The following is a 19932-nucleotide window of genomic DNA, read 5'->3' on the forward strand; positions in this document are numbered from 1 at the left end:
AAACGAGGGATGGCTACCTACTACTACTACTACTACATACATCGTGGACGAACGACCTACGGCTCAAGGAGCTTCGCCCCTAAAAACATCACCGCAAGTACGCAATACTCAACGCAATGGCCCACCGTTTGCGTGTCGACGCGCTCAGTGGTGATGCTCTCGATGCAGTGCCACTGCGGTCCATATAAACTCGGCGGTGCTAAGAATCTGCAGCATGACGCACTAGCTTTTATGAAGGTCTCGCAAACGCCAAATTGTTTCGGTCCACTTTCGCGAGAGCGCGCTCCACGAACAGACATCACCGGCATACCCTTTCAGCGTACCCGAGGCACGGTCGCTCGATGAACACAAGTCGCAGCAGTACCCGAGCTGCCCAAGCGTCTGTCGCATCCAGTGCGCCCGCGTGCTTTCGCGTTTGTAGTTTCCTGGTGGCCACTCTAGAGGCGCTGCTCGCTGCTGTGGTTGCTTGGAGAGGAGATAGAGGCGAAGAGGTGCGGTTGGCACTACTTTAGTTTTTTTTTTTTTTCAGAGACTTTATCGCAGCGCCATATCACGCATGGATGAGACCAGGACTCGTGTAGTATTGCAGGCAAATTAATATCGTCTCTCGATGACATTTTCAGTGAAAAGCGTAGATACGCGGCCGCATTTTCTTATCTAATGATTTCATTATTGACCATTTACCACTCTTCAAGTATAAGGTAGGCAAACGGGCAAGTCCCTTACTTCACCTCACCTCTCTATTACTCCTTTTCCATTTATTTCACTCTTTTTCTTTCGAATGAGGTTTACAGTAAAAATAAGCACGTGATATTTCTGGAACTTGCTTTTGTGTAATTATCTTTTACACACCAATCTGTTGCGAAATATTGCTTTTCTATTTTTTTCTTACGCTCACAGTTTCTTGCTAATTAGTTACCCACCCTCAGCAGGGAAAATTCGGAGCCCGTGCTCCTCTTTTGTGTGTTTTTCGTGGTGCAGAAACATTTTTCTCCTACGTACTCAACTAACGTACGCTTCTTTTCGAGGCGAAATCACTCGCCCAGACATCAGGGTACGTAACTTCACGAGCTCTCCAAAGACACCTCGTGAATCATGCAAGGAAATTTGTTCGGGGACTTAGCACGAATCAGAGTGTAAGATACGCGACATTAATTAAGGAACCGACATGCAGCTTGCTTTTTCTTTTTCCTCATTCAACCACGTGCCTTTTTTTTTTCGTAGAATTTTCTTCGTCTTCTGTAACTTTTTTTTTGCATTAGGTGTGGTTTGCTTTAAAATTCCACATCTTCTTTTCAAAAGATTCTTTTTTATCGAGCTCCTCAGGATCTTTGAAGCATTAATGAAGGCGGGCTTGGAAATGTTAGAAGGAGAGAGCTTATTTAGAAGGAGGTGTACGCCGACTCCTAGTCTTCCAATCAGTCCAGGAAGCAAATGATCCATGGGCTGCTTGACGTGCAAGATTTAGCATAAACGTAAAACTTTAGTGCATAGGGGCGCTCCTAATGGCAGTAGCAACCTTAAATTCTAGATCCTAAACCACTCGTCGCACACCGTAGACTTCATGGAAACAGCATCTAGGGTAGACTTGTTCACTGCGTGACTTAGAATTATTCTTGCAGTGAAGCATACAAGCGCCGTTAATAGAACATGCTAATTATCGCACTGTCTGTGCAAGCTCATTGTTCCAGTGATGGCAAGGGAGTGAAGGATGTCTACCCGATTAGGTCATGAACGATAATGACAACGACGTAATCAGTGGGTTTTATTGAAGCTATGACGTGCATGTTAACCAATTAACTACTACTTTCGTTCTTTTAAACTACACCTTCTCTTTCCATAATACATGCTTGCCTACCAAAGATTCTCTGTGGTTAATATCTCTGTCTTTTCTTTGTTTTGATAATAATATGAAATCAACTTTATTTAGACCAGGTGGGTGACCTCCTCAGTCCAGGTAGCCATGGCTCGCTGCTGCCGCCTGAGCTCTGTGCATAATTAATAAATAATAATATCTGTGGTTTAAGGTCCCTAAACCACGATATGATTATGAGAGACGCCGTAGTGGAGCATTCCAGACATTTGGGCCATGCCAGTCGTTGTGAAGAGACGCTACACCACATCCTGTGCGACTGTCTGTTGTATGACATCCAGAGACAGTCACTGGCATCCGTTCTTGCACGCATCGACAACAGTCTATTGTCTGTGGACACTATTCTTTCAACTTCCCTAGATAAATCATTGCAACAGAAGGGGACAAAAGATCTGTTGAAATTACTACGCGACACGGACTTGAACAAGCGCCTGTAACAGCAATGTCACACGCCGCGAAAGACAAGACTGGACTATGACTGAGTGTGCGCGCGTGTGCTGCTGAATGTGCTGTTTCTCTCTTCCCTCTCTCCTCTTTATCTTTCATCTCCCCATCCCCCTCCCATGTGCAGGGTAGCAAACCGGCTGCCTATAGGATCGTTAACTTCCCTGCCGTTCTTTTCCTCCTATTTTCCTTCCTTCCTTAATTTACCTACACGGGCCTCAGGCATTTTCTCCTCCATCAAAAATGCAGCCACCGCAGCTGGGATTCGATTCCGTGACCTTCTACGAATCTACCGCATCTTCCCCTCTCCCTCTTTTTCATGAATTCATCACGCATGAGCGCTGCTTTCGTTTATAATGCTGAAGCATGCACGAAGATTGTATTGGGTACAAAATTGCACTAACTACTGCGGTGTTGAAGCTTGTAGTTTACAGAACGGCGCTGCTGAAAGTAGATGAGTTGCACTGCAGAAGGAGACTGCCGAGAGCCACAAAATTAGTTGTTGGAGAAGACTTAGCGACTACCTTTGAGATTTTTCCCGATAAGAAAATCTTAGTTTAATGATGGACCAACTCTAAGAGGTAAAATTTATTATATACCCCATCTAAACATAGAAATTTCCACCATGAAAACTTGTAATCAAAGCAATCGACCGAGTAATCAATTATTCGAGTGGCTTATACGACTACCCGTCAGACAGCTATGCGGCTAAAAGCTTAACACTCAATATATAAAATACTGTATTCCCGCCCTTACAAAAAAAATTGCGGCCCATCCACAGAAATTCTACAGAGCATTAGTCATTCGGGATCCGGAATATATGTAGATGAGTGACAAGCTTTCTGTCACCCCCTGTCACACCCGAGTAGGCAATTGGTACACCCGTTCTGCAGAAGGCTGCAGAGCATTTGTAGCAGCGCAGAATGCAGCATTCCTGCAGAATACCTGCGCAGCGCCTGCAGAATTTCTGCAAAATATCCACAGCGTTTTGTCACGAATGAACAAAAAAGTAATCTCTACCATTCGCGTTAGCACAAACATTCAAGGAACATACAGCTTCGAAGGGTAGTATACCGCCCATACGTCCACTAAACACGTGCTTATATACCAACAACAACAACAACTAAGTAAATACCAAACACATAGACCTCTCGCACTTCACAATCTAACACCCCCCCACCCCCCCGGTATATATAGCCATGTCTTTTTGACCGGCCATTGACTGCTGCTAAGAAAATTCCTATATTTCAAACATTTACATTACACGTACACAGAATACGTGCAAAATTATGGTGGCTGTGAGGTTGCCATAAAGTACACATATCTCTTATTGTGCACTTGCCAAATGTGGAACGATCTTTTAATTATAGACAAATAATTACCATCTGACAGACAGTGGCATGGGGATGCAGAAAAGCTGCAGCATTTCTGCAGACAGCCTGTGGACTAGGGTGACTGGTGGGTGACTGAAGGGTGATTGAAAGTGAAGCCATTCAGTTATAATTATAAAATGTGTCATGACCCAAAATGCATAAATATATACGCATAATTATATGCGTATCCACACACGCAATCACAGGGCCCACAATAAAAGACAAATCTGCTTCTCGTCTGCAGAAAATCTGCAGGCTAGGTCTGTACAGGGAGGGTCTACTGGTGGGTAACTGATGGCTGACTGAAAGGTGACGCCCATTTAGCTATTCTTATAAAGTGTGCCATGGCCAAGAATTTAGAGATATATACGTATATTGCATATGCATCTACAAACGCACTCACAGGGCCTACATTATCTCACAAGTCTGCTTGCTGTCTGCTCAGCGTCTGCAGAAAATCTACAGACTAGGTCTGTACGGAAGTGACTGGTGGGTGACTGATGGGTGACTGAAAGGTGAAGCCCAATCAATTATTGTTATCGAGTGTGTCATGATCCATGATGTATAGATACATACGTATAAGTTATATACATCCACGCGCACGCAATCTGAGCACACATCATCAGACAAGTCTATGTGCCGTCTGCTCGTAGTCTGCAGAAAGTCTGCAGACGAAGTCTACAGAAAGGTCGAGTCTGCAGGAAGGTGACTGGGGTGACTGATGGGTGACTCGTAAGTGACAGAAAGGCCAAACTCAATTTTGTGAGGGCACGAACCTAATATTTTATACTATTCGGTTAGTACTGATGTCGGGACTCCCGTTATCAGAGTTTTCGAATGCTCGCCTCATTTTTCGTATAAAAGATAACGGCACTCATCTGACTCTTGACTTAATGCTACACTCGCTATATGTGTGATTGTTGATAGTCAAGAGTGATTCCGCAAGAGCGGAGCCGATACTGCTCTGCTGAGAATATGAATCGTATAGCCAACTTTAGCCTATTTATCTGCTATCAATCGACAAGATTTATTTCCTATCGGAAAACGCATTAACTTGTTTTGTCCAGTTACGCAAAAATAATGTTTCGGCAATCTCACGACAATTACGTGCATTCATAATGCCTTGTGTTATGTCTCACATCCTTCCTGCTGAATTCGCACACCGTGGCTTATCAAGCTGGACACCGATAGGCATGAAATGCTTTGCATTTTGAATGATCTGTGGGGTCTAACGTCCCAAAACCACCATATGTTTACGAGAGACGCCGGAGTGCAGGGCTCCAGAAATTTCGACCACCTGGGGTTCTGCATTCATATAGTGAGAAGTTATAGTTACGGCAGTTCAAAAATTCGTACGCCAACTTCCCTCTCGAACTGATTCACATATATAATGGGTTGCTGAGGACAACCTTCCGAAGTAGAAAGCACTAACACCCTCAATTACAAGCTGAGCTTACCCGAGGCATGTTAAGCTATTAAAATTGCCACTAAAGTGCATGACTTGCAGCAATTATATATATTGTGTACCTCTCTCTACTCACAGCGACTTCAACTCCCATTCTTCCACACCACTTCTAAGGAAAGCGGGAGAGGTTTTATATATACTGTTTTTAAATATAGACAACACAAAGCAGCCGCGTGCGGAAAGGACAGCACCTTCTGATAGCATCTTCTTCCCTTTCTTCCTTTTAGTCCTTGGATCCTTCTCCCTCCCCCCCTCCCAGAGTAGTGCAGTAAACCAGACTTCAATTTCGTCTCTCATCTTTCTACCCCCCCCCCCCCCCCCATTTCTCGCCCCCAACGTACGGCAAACAACAGCCAGAGTTTCATAATGTTACAGAAACGCCAAGGTGGTCTCTATTATAGAGTTTCCTGAAATTATCTAGACGAGATTTTGGTGCTGCGATCGTTCAGCGACCATGGGAATGATGGGTAGTACACAGATTTGCCTAGTCTTCGTACTTGCGTGCAACGACTCGCACTTGCGGCTCTGTTTATTACTGGTATCGGTTTTGTTCGCTAAGAAAGAACGAATCCTTTTCAATATTGTGACCCGATTCAAAATGATAAGCCTAAAAGCACAAGGATGATTAAGCGGAACGGCTGAACATTTGTGATTTTTTTTTCATAAGAAAACAGCTCCAAGCTACACGAACACACACGGAGCCAGAAGCAGGCCAGAAGTACGAAGAATACACAAATATGTATACTATCCATCATTCCCATGCTCGATGAAGCGCTGTGCGTTGCAACTCCTATAGACACTAGCACCATAGTTCCCTGTAGTGTTTATTAGAAAACTCTATGGTCTCTATAGAGGCGACTCTCGCGCTGCGATCGTCCAGTCACTATAGGAATGATGGGTATGCTACGCACATTTAGTCTGCGTCATCGCGGGCTTCAAACGCACTTGTGGCTTTGTTTATTGCTCTGTTTTGCTTTTGTTTCGAATAAAACAACGGGTTGTTGTGAACTTCGGGAGCCGATTTCAGCCTTGATTTATTTATTGATATGTGGCGTTTAACGTCCCAAAACCACCACCTGATTATAAGAGACGCCGTCGTGGAGGGCTCCAGAAATTTCGACCACCTGGGGTTCTCTAACGTGCACCCAAATCTGAGCACAAGGACCATCAACATTTCCACCTCCAGGTCAAAGTAGTGAAGCGTAACTGCTGAGCCTTTGCTGAAATTCGTCTTACGGTAAAGCACATTGAAGCCACACTGAGCCGAAAGAACAAAGACTTAGACAAATTTGTGCCCTGTCTCCTCATGCCCATGCTGGCAGAAGTGCCGTGCGTTGCATACACCTCTCAAACCTGTTAGCAGCTCCAGAGTTTCCTAGTGTACTTATAGGAAACTCGAAACGACCGCCAGGTGGCGCCGTTTTGTTTGGCTGGCCGCATACTGTGCTCCACTTTTACGTGTTCTTGGCCCGTTACCGGGCCCCGCCCGTGTCTGGACCAGCTCACTATTCCTTCTGGAAGACTTCCGGGACACGCCGACAACATCCGGGCCCCGGTCCGACCCCAGGCTGGCCCCCCAGGCCCCTTCAAAAGTACGAAGCGGCGCGGCGCCGCGCTAACCCTAACGCGCCGCGCCTGCACCTCCACGATGCAGAGTCCCGCCCAGCACTCGACTCCAACGACAACTTACGCCCTGTCGGTAAGCCCAGCCTCCTCCGGTCGTACGCCTGATACAGCCGTGCCTCCGCTGTCACCATCTGGCAATGTCACCAGCCCCGCGCCGACAACAATACAGCAACAGGCAGCGTTCCTCAACAGCGCGCACGGTCCAGCAACGTGCAACGCTAGTGGCGTCTCTGCTACTCTCAGCTTGATAGCCACGCAAACGCCGGAGCCCGAGAGCCGTAATGCAGCGTTGGAATTGCAATCAACCACGCCTACTGCTCTCCCCACCTTATCTGCGTCTGGCCTACCCATTGGAAATTCCGAGTCTGTCGACAAGCGCGTTTCGACGAGCGTCGTTCCTTCCATCGCCGAAGTTTTGCCTTCCATCACTTCAGCTGACGACTTATCGACGGAAATGGACTTCACGGCATCGCAAGTCAACGAAGACAATGCGCCATCCCCTGAAGGCAGCTGGAACACCGTTAGTGCCAATCGAAAACTTGCCTCGACCGCCCGCCCCCGCTCCGAGCTCATCACCGTCGGAATCCAACTTCCACCCGGAACACTCACGCCGAAACTGCCTCTCTATGACCTGCTTTCTACCATCACAGCCGCCGCAAATCTCTCTCCCAAGACCAGTGCGGAGGTCACCCTTCAAGCCAAACCTGCTCAGAGCCTTGTGTTTCTGAAAACGCACTCACCTCTCACTGCCCACCTCCTACTCTCCCTCACAAGTCTGGAACTTAATGGTAAGCCGATCACCATTAAGCCCTATGCCCTCAGTCCTCCAATATCATGTCTCGGCGTCATACACAACGTCGGTGGTCACTTCACAACATCTCAGCTCTTGCATGACCTCGAATCCTTTACTTCAGATATACTCGCTGCACGTATGATGGGCTCCACTGAATCCGTCCTCATAACATTTGCTGGAACCATCATCCCTCGCTTTGTGTACTTCAAACGCGTCTCTTTCCGATGCCGTCCACATAAACCCAAGCCCCCTACTTGCACTCGGTGCCTTGCTATAGGGCACCGTGCTCATCAATGCCCCCAACACAGCGTTCCGGCCAAGTGCCGCCGCTGTGCGTCTCCTCTACCGGCAGATCCCGATGCTCACGTTTGCGCCCAACCCTGGTGCATCCATTGCCAAGTCAACACCCACTCATCTCTCGACTCCACCTGCCCCTACCTTCTAGCTAAGCAACGCGACTGCGCCAAAGCAGCTTTTCTCCGTCGCACAGCCATGGCCGAGCCACTCAGCCTTCGCCACCCTCCTCTTCAGCGCATGAGCTCCTATCGCCTCCCGCAACATCCCCCCCGGGCTCATACGCCGCTAAGGTTAAGGGAACACCTCCCATGTGCACTTCTTCATCACACACACCTTCACCATCTTCAAGTAACGAGAGCCGCTCCTTCGATCTGCGACTGGCTATGTTGGAGCGCAACCAGCGCGAGCAACAACGCGTCTCAGATGAGCTACAACAGAAAATACTTGCACTGACACAGACACTCGCAACTACCACATCCTCTCTTACCTCTCAACTCACGGAGCTAAATAAGCAACTCACCACACTCACCGCCCCGACCTCCAGCTCCCATGTAACCAAATTGGCCGACATGGTCGAAACCACCACCACTGCGCATCACACTCGTTTGGTCCAGCTGGAAAATTCAATTGTCCGGATTCTTACGACCCTCGAAACCCAATCTAAGCAACTGGAATCTTTCACCTATATGCTTAACTCCCTGCAGGAGTCACTTCCCCCGGCAAAAAAGAAGGAACGCGCACGCGTAGGCGCTTCCTCTACTCCAAAGACCTAGATGGCGCGTGAAAAGGACCTCGATATTTTGCAGTGGAACTGCCGCAACTTTCGTCATAATAGGACCCCTCTCCACCAATATCTTCTCACCCGCCAAACATTACCCCATTTTCTCCTTATACAGGAGACTCGGGCAGCCCTTGCGGTCCCAGGCTACCGTGCATATCACGCTACGACGGGAAAGCCACTTGCGTCCATTTATGTACGCAATGACGTTCTCGTTGAACCACTAGACGTACCCTCCCCGCTCCTGAAACATTTAGTTGGTGTGGTCTATTACCAACCATCTACCCGTATTTCTCTCGCTCTGATGTCATTTTATAACCCCCCTGTCACGTCCTCTTTGTTTAGTGCTCTTGGCAAATTCCTGCACTCCCTTCCATCGACCACCCATATCCTCCTTGGGGGTGACTTTAATGCTCCTCATGGGCTCTGGGGTTACCCCCAAACACTCAAACCAGGTCGCCTTCTACACTGCCTCGCCCAGGAACGCCATCTCACCCTTCTTAATACTCCTGACAACCCTACTCGAGCGGGCACTGTTTCACAGCGTTCCACTACACCCGATCTCACGTTCTCTCGGAGTTCCCTTCCTTTTCACTGGCAGGTCTCTGCTGAAAATTTTTTGAGTGATCACTTTCTCATACACATCACCACCCCTCTTTCCCACAATAGGCGGAAACAACGAGTCGCTCACACTGACTGGGAAGCATTCCGTAATAACCTTTTGTCTCACTCATTTAAAACTTACGACGACTGGACGTCGCGGATCTCTGCAGCAATGACATCCTGTAGTCGCCGCGCTCGTTTTCAACTCCCCATTCCTGACCCTGATCCTCACTTCCTCCGATTATGGTGACGTCATAAACGTTTGAAACGCGCTCTCCGCTCGCAGCCACACAACTTCCAACTTTCCTTCCGAATTGATGCTCTGCGGGCTGAAATTATCGCTTACGGCACTTCTTTCGAGCACTCTCGTTGGAACACGCTGTGTGACAGCCTTGACTCCGCACTGCACTCGCGCTCTACATGGTCTCTGTTTAGGTCTCTCTTAGGTACCAAGCCTGCCGTTGCTCCCACCCTAGCTAAAGCTCTCACACAAGGGACTCCATCTGATGTGTTTGAAAATTTAAAATCTCTGTATCTCCCACCCCCCCTCACACCTTCCTACCCAGATTACTGTGGCGAAGCTAACCCAGACCTGGACCGCCCATTCACGCTCAGGGAGCTGGAAGCTGCCTTAGCCACTCAATCTACCCGCTCGGCACCCGGTGAGGATGAGATAACATATACTACATTACGTAATCTCCCCGACAACGCGAAGGAATTTCTCTTACACACATTCAACGAAGCATGGAACAGCGGCTGTCTTCCAAGCTCTTGGAAATCATCTCTAATTTGCATGATTCCGAAGCCCGGCAAACCTCCATCTCTCTCTAACCTTCGCCCTATCTCTTTGACGTCATGCGTTGGCAAGACTCTTGAACGAATGGCCTTGACTCGACTGTCTGATTTTATTGAGGCGAAAGAGTTTTTCCCTCCTTCTCTTATTGGCTTCCGACGCCACGTTTGTGCGCAGGACATGTTCCTTGTTCTTCAGCATACTTTTCTTTCACCTTCTCGTAGTCAGATCCATGCGCTTGTAACCGTCGATGTACGGAAGGCATTCGATGGCGTGAATCATGACCACATACTCGCTCAGCTCTCCTCCCTGTCATGTGGCTCCCGCATGTATTCTTACATCCGATCATTTCTTTCCAATCGAGTTGCTCGCTTCAGAGTCGATACTCATTTGTCTAACCCACACTCCCTCACCCGCGGCACTCCTCAAGGTGCCGTACTATCTCCTACTCTATTTAATATGGCTATGGCCCCCCTTGTTTCCCAACTGTCCCAAATACCTGACCTCCACCATATTTTTTATGCAGACGACATCACTCTCTGGTGTACGTCTGGATGTACCGGCCACGTGCAGGATACTTTGCAACGTGGCCTGGACCTTATCGCTTCCTTTCTCGCTACTGCTGGCCTGTCCCCTGCACCGGAGAAATGTGAACTACTTTTGCTAAACCGGTCTGCGTACCAGCGCTCCCACAATACCCTCATCTCCCTACATCTTTCTAGCTCTCTCATCCCCACTGTTCAGCAATGCAAAGTTCTTGGCTTCCCTTTGCACGCGACAAAGAACGCGCAGGCCCTACATCACGCTGTGAGGACTTGCCATTCGGTGACCCACCTCCTGCGACGCGTTGTCACTCGGCAGTCGGGGCTCCACGAGTCTCATGCGTGCCGGGTTGCACATGCGCTTGCCCTTAACAAGTTCTTGTACTTTGTACCCTACGTTCATTTCACCGAAACGCAACTCAACACACTCGAAAGAGCTCTATTAGGCCTCTACAAGGCAGCTCTAAACCTCCCTCTCACTACCTCTACCACTAAGCTTTTTGCCACAGGCCTCTTCCATCCATTACGTTCTCTTATTTCTCTGCACCACGACTCTCAGATTGCCCGTCTTTCTCTCACTCGTCAAGGCCAATGGCTATTAGCCCAAGCTGGTATCCCTCACATTCCCGTTTCCGTTCCCACCTTGCCTTCTGCCGCTAGCACCGCTGCTTCTAACCTTCGCATCCTTCCCCTCCCATCCAATATGTCTCCCGTTCTTCACGCCGGCTGGCGTCATGCGGCAGCACAGCATCATTCTCCTCCTCTCTCTACACAGGGAGTTGCCTACACAGATGCCTCATACATTGCTCCTCGGGGCTCGTGTGGCTACGTTATCTACCATCCACACCTTTCGGCAGCTGACACGCACACCAGCGGGCCATACTTACACCCGCCAAATGTACTATCGCTCGAGGTCCTTTCCATGGTCCACGCCATGCAGTCATTTTCCTCCCTCCCTTCTCTCCCCGAGTACACGATTTACTGCGACTCTCACGCCGCCATCCGTCACATACAAAACAATACGTTGCCCCCTGCTCTTCAACAGGAGGTCGAGCGAGCGGCCTCTGCTCTTCAACCCTCCACTGTCTTCCTCCGCTGGGTTCCTGGGCATTCGGGTATTAACGGCAATGAGCTAGCTCATCAGCTTGCCCGCGATATATTGCACCGGGCACCGTTCATTCCCTGGCCCACACCTTCGGAAGACAGTGAGAGTTCCGCGAATAACGATGGGCAGATATCCTTGCGTCACACTATCAAGGAGGTATATCTCCAGCTCCGGCTCGACAAGCGTCTTTACCCTCCCCCTCATCCATCACTCACGGCGCTCGAGGCTCGAACTCTACGGCACATCCAAATGAACTGCTTGATAACCCCCTCTCGCCTTTTCCTTTATAAATATAGGTCTAACCCCTGCTGTCCTAATTGTCCCTCCCCATACGCTGACCTGTCACACTGCCTGTTTTACTGCCCAACTGCTCAGCAATCCAGCTATTACCCTCCCCCATCCCTTTCCATCACCTCCTGGCTCGACTGGATCGGCGCCGAAGGGGAAGAGGAACAGCGTCGACTGATCGCACAGGCGGTCGAAATGCTCGGCCTATAAATTTGGCTGAATAAAAGTCTATTACTACTACTACTACTAGGAAACTCTATGACCAACAAGACCTGTGCTCGGTTAACCTTTCCTTTTCTTCCTCTGTTTCTGATCATACGCCTTTATTCATGCTTACCTTCAATAACGACGTGATATTCAAACCATCCGCTTCTTTTATACTTTTTCTGCAATCTCTGACTTCTTGGCAGTTCTTACCCTCTTACGAGTGCTATTAACCCTCGACCGAGCGGGCAGGTAAACAAGACAGTGGTGTCCATTGTGAAATGAAACGGCTTCATGTATTACATGAGCTGAAAGTCAATGAAGTCCATGAAGTCCGCTTTTTTATTAGGAAACCCTTCCTCTTGCAGGCCCGAAGTTCGGAGCAACGCCGTTTCAACTAAGAAAGCCCCTTTTAGACCAGATGAGTGACGTCAGACTGTGGCTGCTGGCAGGTGAACGGACATGTAATGGAAAGTTTTAACCTCTTAGGACATTAATTAGGCGAACGACCTAAGCTGATATTCGAGAAGTGGAGTTACATTTATGAAACTAAAGCCGTGTGATGCCCCAGTGAACATTTTCCACCTGCGCAGCATATCTCCCGAACAAGCTATTCGGCCTTTAGTTTCCAACCAGCCTGTTTCTTCAAGCTCACACGTGCAGGTCTGCGAAGTTCAGCTTCGCAGAGAAAAAATCTTTCTGAATTTTCTCAAAGTGCTCCACAACATCTACGGCCTCCAAAGTTTGGTGCTGATGATGTCAGAAGTCGAAAAGTTGAATGAGCAGCTTTTTTTTTATTTAATCGGGAAGTTGGGTTCTTATAAAATAAAACGTCAAAATAGCGGATATCGGCTACTCAAGCTCCCGCCAATAGTAAAGGTGTCTCTATAGTTCGCTTGTCACAAAAAAAAAAGCCTATTTTTTTATGGGAGGTGGCCGGGTGGGGTAAAGGTAGCATGTAAGGGCCACAAAGTTTGTGAATGTTTCAACATCCTCAGCTGAACCAAGATAAAGTTCAAGTTAATGCAAAAGTACCATAAGCTTGGGAATAGAGTTCGGCAGCCTTTTTCAACTCACGTGCCAAAGTTTAACTGCTACATAGATATCATAAGCAGTGTCTGAAGATTGCTGTGTGTAACGAACGTGCATCCACACCTGTACGCACCTTGTAAAATAGGCATCGCATTTTCTTCATCGCGACAGTTCAGCTGATAAAGACTAGCGTACTCACGCATGATAAAAAGTCACAAATGCTCTGCGGCTTGACAGAGTCCAGAACGACTAGAAGAAACTCGAATTTCACGACCCGCCGCAATCGGTCCTTAGGAGCGGCTGCGTTCTTACACTGCGCCTCGTTTCCTTTGTGTGTGGGCCAGCGGCCAGATTTTCCTGTTTTGTTTCTTTGACAACGCTACCGAGTTTGTTCATGTCGGGTGTTTCTCTTGTTGAGGCCATACACAACATTGGTCTCAGAGCACGGCTCGTACGTCTCTGTCCAGTAACAAAAGGCTTTTAGCGCAACTGCTCCGATGCGAAAGACAGCCATTCCTGTGTTCTCTAAGCCCGGTGTAAAAGAGAAAAAGAAAACGCTTGGACGAGGCGGAGAGAGGTCATGCCCTTTGGGACCTCGAGAGACGTCTCAACATTCAGCAGCGCGACATGCACTGCTGGCTCGCCCAGCGTCTGATTTCCGTAACTTTCTAACGAGGATTCTGCGGGTTACGGGCGTAAAACCCGGCAAGTGCGACCCCCGTGGTTGCACTGGTCTCGCGCGCACTTCTACGCGCGGCTTTCGAATAACTGACGCCCGTTCGATTGTGGGCTTCCCGGTGATCACCCGTTTCTCATGGAGCATTCTTGTATTGATTCAAGGTCACTTACTGTAGTCCAGTGGTCACATTTAATTATTGCCTGTCATTGTTGCGCTTAATTGCTCCACGCTTGATAATTGTCATCTCTTGCTTTAAAATATATGTTGTGCTGATAAGCCTGTTTATTAAGCTTCGATTCCGGGATAGGAGAATGATACAACGAAGGAACATCACACAGTGTGAAAGAAAGAAAGCAAAATAGATAGATAGATAGATAGATAGATAGATAGATAGATAGATAGATAGATAGATAGATAGATAGATAGATAGATAGATAGATAGATAGATAGATAGATAGATAGATAGATAGATAGATAGATAGATAGATAGATAGATAGATAGATAGATAGATAGATAGATAGATAGATAGATAGATAGATAGATAGATAGATAGATAGATAGATAGATAGATAGATAGATAGATCAAAGAGAAAAAAAAAGAAAAGGAAGAAGGATAGCATGCAGACTCCAATATAAGGATTCCCTTGTCCCCGTGTTCCCGCAAAGACTGCGTCGAAGCTAAATTTTGGTCTGTCTGTATGTACATTTGTGTGTTTGTTCGTCATTAACGGTACCCCAAACGACACCAACCGATATACCAAACGGTGGAACCCTTCCGCAGCGCCCACCGGTATTGCTCAAGTTTTAGCGTTCATACTTGAGCGATTGTCGGTTCGAAAGCAATTCTAGCGCATACCTGAGGCACCATAACAACACGTGAATATTATCTACGTGTGGCTTCATATACTAGAGAAGGCACACACAACTAATTCTAAGCATCGTAGCGTTTATCACGCTGCGCTGACAGTGCACCAGGATGCTCAAAAGGCAAGTGTTTCTAACGCTTTGCTAAGACAACACAATGGCGGCACCTACCCGTCGCCTTGCGTTCTACACCTTATCCCCTCCAAGACGGGCGCGCACACCGCGCGCTTCGTTTTCCAAAATAACTGCCACATAGTGCTCATGTCTCACGTGTGACATGACTCGATGCGCTCGATCGCCTCCGCTGCACGCTCGAGGCACTATGACGCAGCGCCTTCAGAATACCATTCACCAATTTGCTTGCGCAGTACATCAAATAAACGTTTTGTTCACTCTCTCTAGACGCAAGACTATCGTCTTTCGACGACATTTGCAGTGTGACATATAGATTCGGGGCCAATCTTTTTTCTCTTTCTCTCTTTTACCCCCGCTGGCGGCCAGATTTCCAATTGTCCAGCTAGATCTCCATAGTTCAGTCTACGGGGAAGAATTGATTCGTAATATGTGTCATCACAGCTTCGACCCATGGCATCTGTCGACGCAGTCAGAGCTATATTTTCTCTATACCATGGCGCTGCAAACGAACGGTATCTAGCGTTCTCTAGCAATGGCGTTGTATGAAAAATGCGGTGAATATGTGAAATAACCACTGAACGAAGCTTTACCACCAATTCAGCCATGTAGGCGCGCAAGGAAGTCGCATACAGTCTGCTTCAAAACCCTCATCCTCCTTACAAGAAAGATATCACTGCAAAACAGGTCAGCAAAACACACTATGAGAATAAAGTATTAGAACAAAAAATTGGACGATATTTGAGCGTACCCTTTAATGGTAAAATACGATAGCTCAAGCGGATCCTGTTCGCAGGGCCTTTTTAATAGTGAATGAATTTTAACGCAATGCTTTGAGTTTAAGCAGCCAGAAACAAGCAATAACAATTACAGGGAGCCATGGAGCAGATACCTTGTCGAAATTGTTCAAAAGCATTCTGCATACAAAATAAATATGATGCTTAGATAAAATGGAAACAGAAAATGGCTGACTATTTATAGTATCTTATGTACTGTACTATTGGAAAACAGTTAGTCGACCCTAAATACACTCGTCCTAATGCTTGTGCTGGATCTGCGTGTTCAGAAAACATCATTATACCATAGATAGATCACGTCAATAACCATTCAACATAACATCATGACATTTGCTGGCTTGACATACGTTTGCGAAAATACCAATACAGAGCTCAGTTGCATGGGCACAAAACATAGAATCACGTGGAGGAAAGACGTACAATCCGTGCTACACACGAACACACCCACACACACGCACGCAGGTACAGAGAGAGGGAGAGATTTGTCAAGAAACGATATGTCTACTTATGCACATTACATGATAAACAAAAGACAGGAATAAAACGTTAATACTGTTACGAGTAAGAGAGACTCAGAAGAGTAGACGCAAATATATCTGTACAGCTGGTTCAGCAAGCAGCGCGAGCGATACAGATTAGCCTGCGCCAGTCTGTCTACTTTGTCCTCTTCATCTCGATGTCACTGGTAGGTAGCATGACCCACGGTGGCAGAAGCACAGTCCCGCAGCTTTAAAGATCATTATCAGATGCACTCTTGTAGAGCTTGAGCCGCGATACGTGAACAACATCACTGGACCATGCAGTAGATGATGATGCCCACCTCCTCACCTTTGTGACAGTTTTTCTTTCCACTGGAAAAAAGGAAAGAAAATAGGAGGAAAAGAACGACAGGGAGGTTAACCAGCCTATAGGCAGCCGGTTTGCTACCCTGCGCATGGGAGGGGGAGGGGGAGATGAAAAATAGAGAGCAGAAAGGGAAGAGAGATAAACACAGCACATTCGGCAGCACACGCGCGCACACTCGGTCACAGTCCAGTCTTGTCGTTCGCGGTGTGTAACATTGCAGTTACAGCCGCTTGTTCAAGTCCGTGTCGCGTAGGAATTTGAACAGCTTTTGTCGTCTTCTGTTGCAATGTCTTCTCTCGGGTACTTGACGGAATAGTGTCCACAGACATTTGGCTGTTGTCGATGCGCGCAAAAACGGACGCCAGTGACTGTCTCTGGATGTCGTACAACGGACAGTCGCACAGGATGTGGTGTAGCGTCTCTTCGCAATGACAGGCATCGCACAGAGCGTTGTCAGCCACTCCTATGACAAAGAAATAAGAATTTGTAAATGCCACTCCTAGCCATAAGCGATGAAGATGGGTGCTTTCTTTTCGGTCGAGCCCAGTGTGCATGCGGAGAGCCATCAAAGAGTACAGGTGGTGTTGACGATTCCTCTCGTTGCTTGGTGGGCACCATAGTGAGCACGTGATTTCACGCGCAAGTCGTCGAAGATTACTGGAAGCATCGATCCGCGAAAGTGGTATGGCTTCTCGTGTTCGTTCAAGAGCTACCCGCGCGGCAGTATCGGCATGTTCGTTCCCTATGACGCCGCAGTGACTTGGCAGCCACTGAAACGTCACATGATGCCCTTTCTCGTGTGAATTGTGGAGAAAAGATCGAACTTCGAAAACAAGCTGTTCGTACGGCCTCTCTGACCTTCACCAAGCCTTTCTTTCCACTGGTATTCCCGTGCCTTCACCAAGCATTTCCTTCCACTGGTATTCCCATACAGACATAGTGGGTGAATATCGTGGTGCCACGTTGTGAAAGCCCCCACTTGTTTTGACTCGTGTCTACTGGCTACTCCGAGGCTCGAAGCTACCCCACTCCTCCACCAAATATGCTGCGAGAAGCAGATACTCGAGAGAGTAGACGTAGTTACAGCTGGTTAAGCAAGCAGCGCCAGTGATGCACATTAGCTCGCGCCAGTCTATTTTGTCCTCTTCATCTTGATGTCACTGGTACGTAGCATTATGTACATTTTGCGTATTTAAAGGACATTTCTGCTGGTACCGAACGAGGGATCAGCCTACCAAAACCAGGTGGGCCAAAAGACAAGCTTCACGCGTCTCTCACTGACGAACACAGAAGGGAAGCACCAGTGCCGAAGGAATTCCTCATCAGCAAGAAAGAAGAGCTCCTCCGACAGAACCGATAGAAGCTCTGTGTACAGTCACTCCAAGATTAGAGAGAGTGCGGCGGGGACGGCCTGCTGCAACCGTCTCCCAGCGATTGCGCCAAAGAGAGTAAGCACCAGCAACAACGAGATGACACGCGAAGTGGCCTCAAGTGCAACGCCCAGAAGAAAGAAAGTGATGACTCCGAGGTCACAAAATAAGGCATGCAAGGCCCTCCAGAAAATGCGAGCAGTGACACAATGCCTCAGAACATGCTCATTAGTTTCTTGAGAGGGCAGTTTGGGCAAGTTTACCACTATACCATTCTGCGCCACTCGAGGTGGTTGAGAAAACATTTCTCTTTCTCCCATTCAACCCTTCCCCAGTGCAGGGTAGCAAACCATATCTGCGTCTGGTTAACCTCCCTGCCTTTCCTTGCATCTTTATCTCTCTATCTCTCTATCTATCTCGAGGTGCATGGTTGAGAGTGGGAAGCACTGCCTATCCTAGGCGTTTCATAAAGTCCAGAAGGTGCCCAGCAAGGAAAAAAATTGCAGCATATCAACAGAGTGACTGATTATGAGCGGGGCAAAGCGTCCGCCCGCCCGTCCGTCCGTCCGTCCGTCCACCCGTCCGTCCGTCTGTCTGTCTGTCTGTCTGTCGGTCTGTCGGTCTGTCGGTCTGTCTGTCTGTCTGTCTGTCTGTCTGTCTGTCTGTCTGTCTGTCTGTCTGTCTGTCTGTCTGTCTGTCTGTCTGTCTGTCTGTCTGTCGGTCTATCTGTCGGTCTGTCTGTTCATCTATCCATACGTCCGTCAACCATAAGACAACTACTTACGTCATCGAGCGATATTATTTTCTAGGTCATATACACACAACGCCATCTATTCAGCAATTCATAAGCTAGAGGACTACTACTACTGCTACTACTACAGAGGAGGCCACGACCCAGGCTCTTAGGAGCTTCACCCCTAAATGTTACACTATCTCACGCTGAAGGGAGCCATGTGTAGACGCAATGCAGCGGGTGCTAATTGGTACACTGGCGGTGGCGTTGACGCTGGTGCCGATCGCGGCGTTGCGCAAGAGAGAAACCTGGGGAGGCGCAAAGCACGAAATGATGAACTGATGTTTCCTACTGGAGCATGTCAATCGATGCTAATGGGCAATGAGAGATAGAAGGCTCCGATTGGACACAAAGACCCGCAGTCCTCTTTTAGTTACCACGCATGTTGCAAATTTTTATTTTTCTACAACGTGCAGAAAAAATCTCCGCCTACCCTATATACTTTGGAGGTCAAGATCCAGTGCGTATGCATACGGGGTGGCCAGTGAACGGTTGCGCAGCTCGCCCAGCCGCGGTGGTCTAGTGGCTAAGGTACTCGGATCAAGTAAAAGTCGCTGCATATGCAGATGATATCACTCTATATGTACATAATGAACAGTCGCTGCAGCATGCTCTTGATACATTCCATGATTTCGGTATTATCTCCGGTGCAAGGTTAAACTTTTCTAAAAGCCAGTATTTTTTCATTGGCAACCCCAGCGGTCGCATCAACATCACGTCGCCTTTACAGTGGTCTCCTGAGATTTCAATACTCGGAGTTACTTTCACTGTATTTGGTATACAGGATAGCATCTGGTCATCCGTTGTACAAACTCTTCTAAATGATATCAAAGCAGCCAGGCACTTCGAATTCCCCCTCTTGGAACGCCGATACTTAACTCAAACGGTGTACCTAGGAAAATTTTGGTACCTTTGCCATTCTGTTAAACCACCGTTCCACGTCTGCAGGGAAGTGCAAAGCTGCATCAGTTCATTTTTTTGGTCTGGTGGCACAGAATTGTTATCGCGTCCAGCGTTAGCTCAACCGCGAGATCAAGGCGGTTTTGCATTCCCCGACGTTTCCGTCGCGGCTTCTACATTGTGCCTCCGCACTCTATTGCGAATACTAAGCAATGATGACATACCCGCTCAGACACTGGCTCGCTACCATCTGGGGCCATCACTACGTGTCTTCTTGCCGGATAGCCAAACAAACAAAGGTCCCCAATCAACTGAATTACCACCTTTGTATCGA

This window comes from Rhipicephalus microplus, chromosome 2 (genome assembly GCF_043290135.1).
Source record: "Rhipicephalus microplus isolate Deutch F79 chromosome 2, USDA_Rmic, whole genome shotgun sequence".
NCBI classification, from domain to species: domain Eukaryota; kingdom Metazoa; phylum Arthropoda; class Arachnida; order Ixodida; family Ixodidae; genus Rhipicephalus; species Rhipicephalus microplus.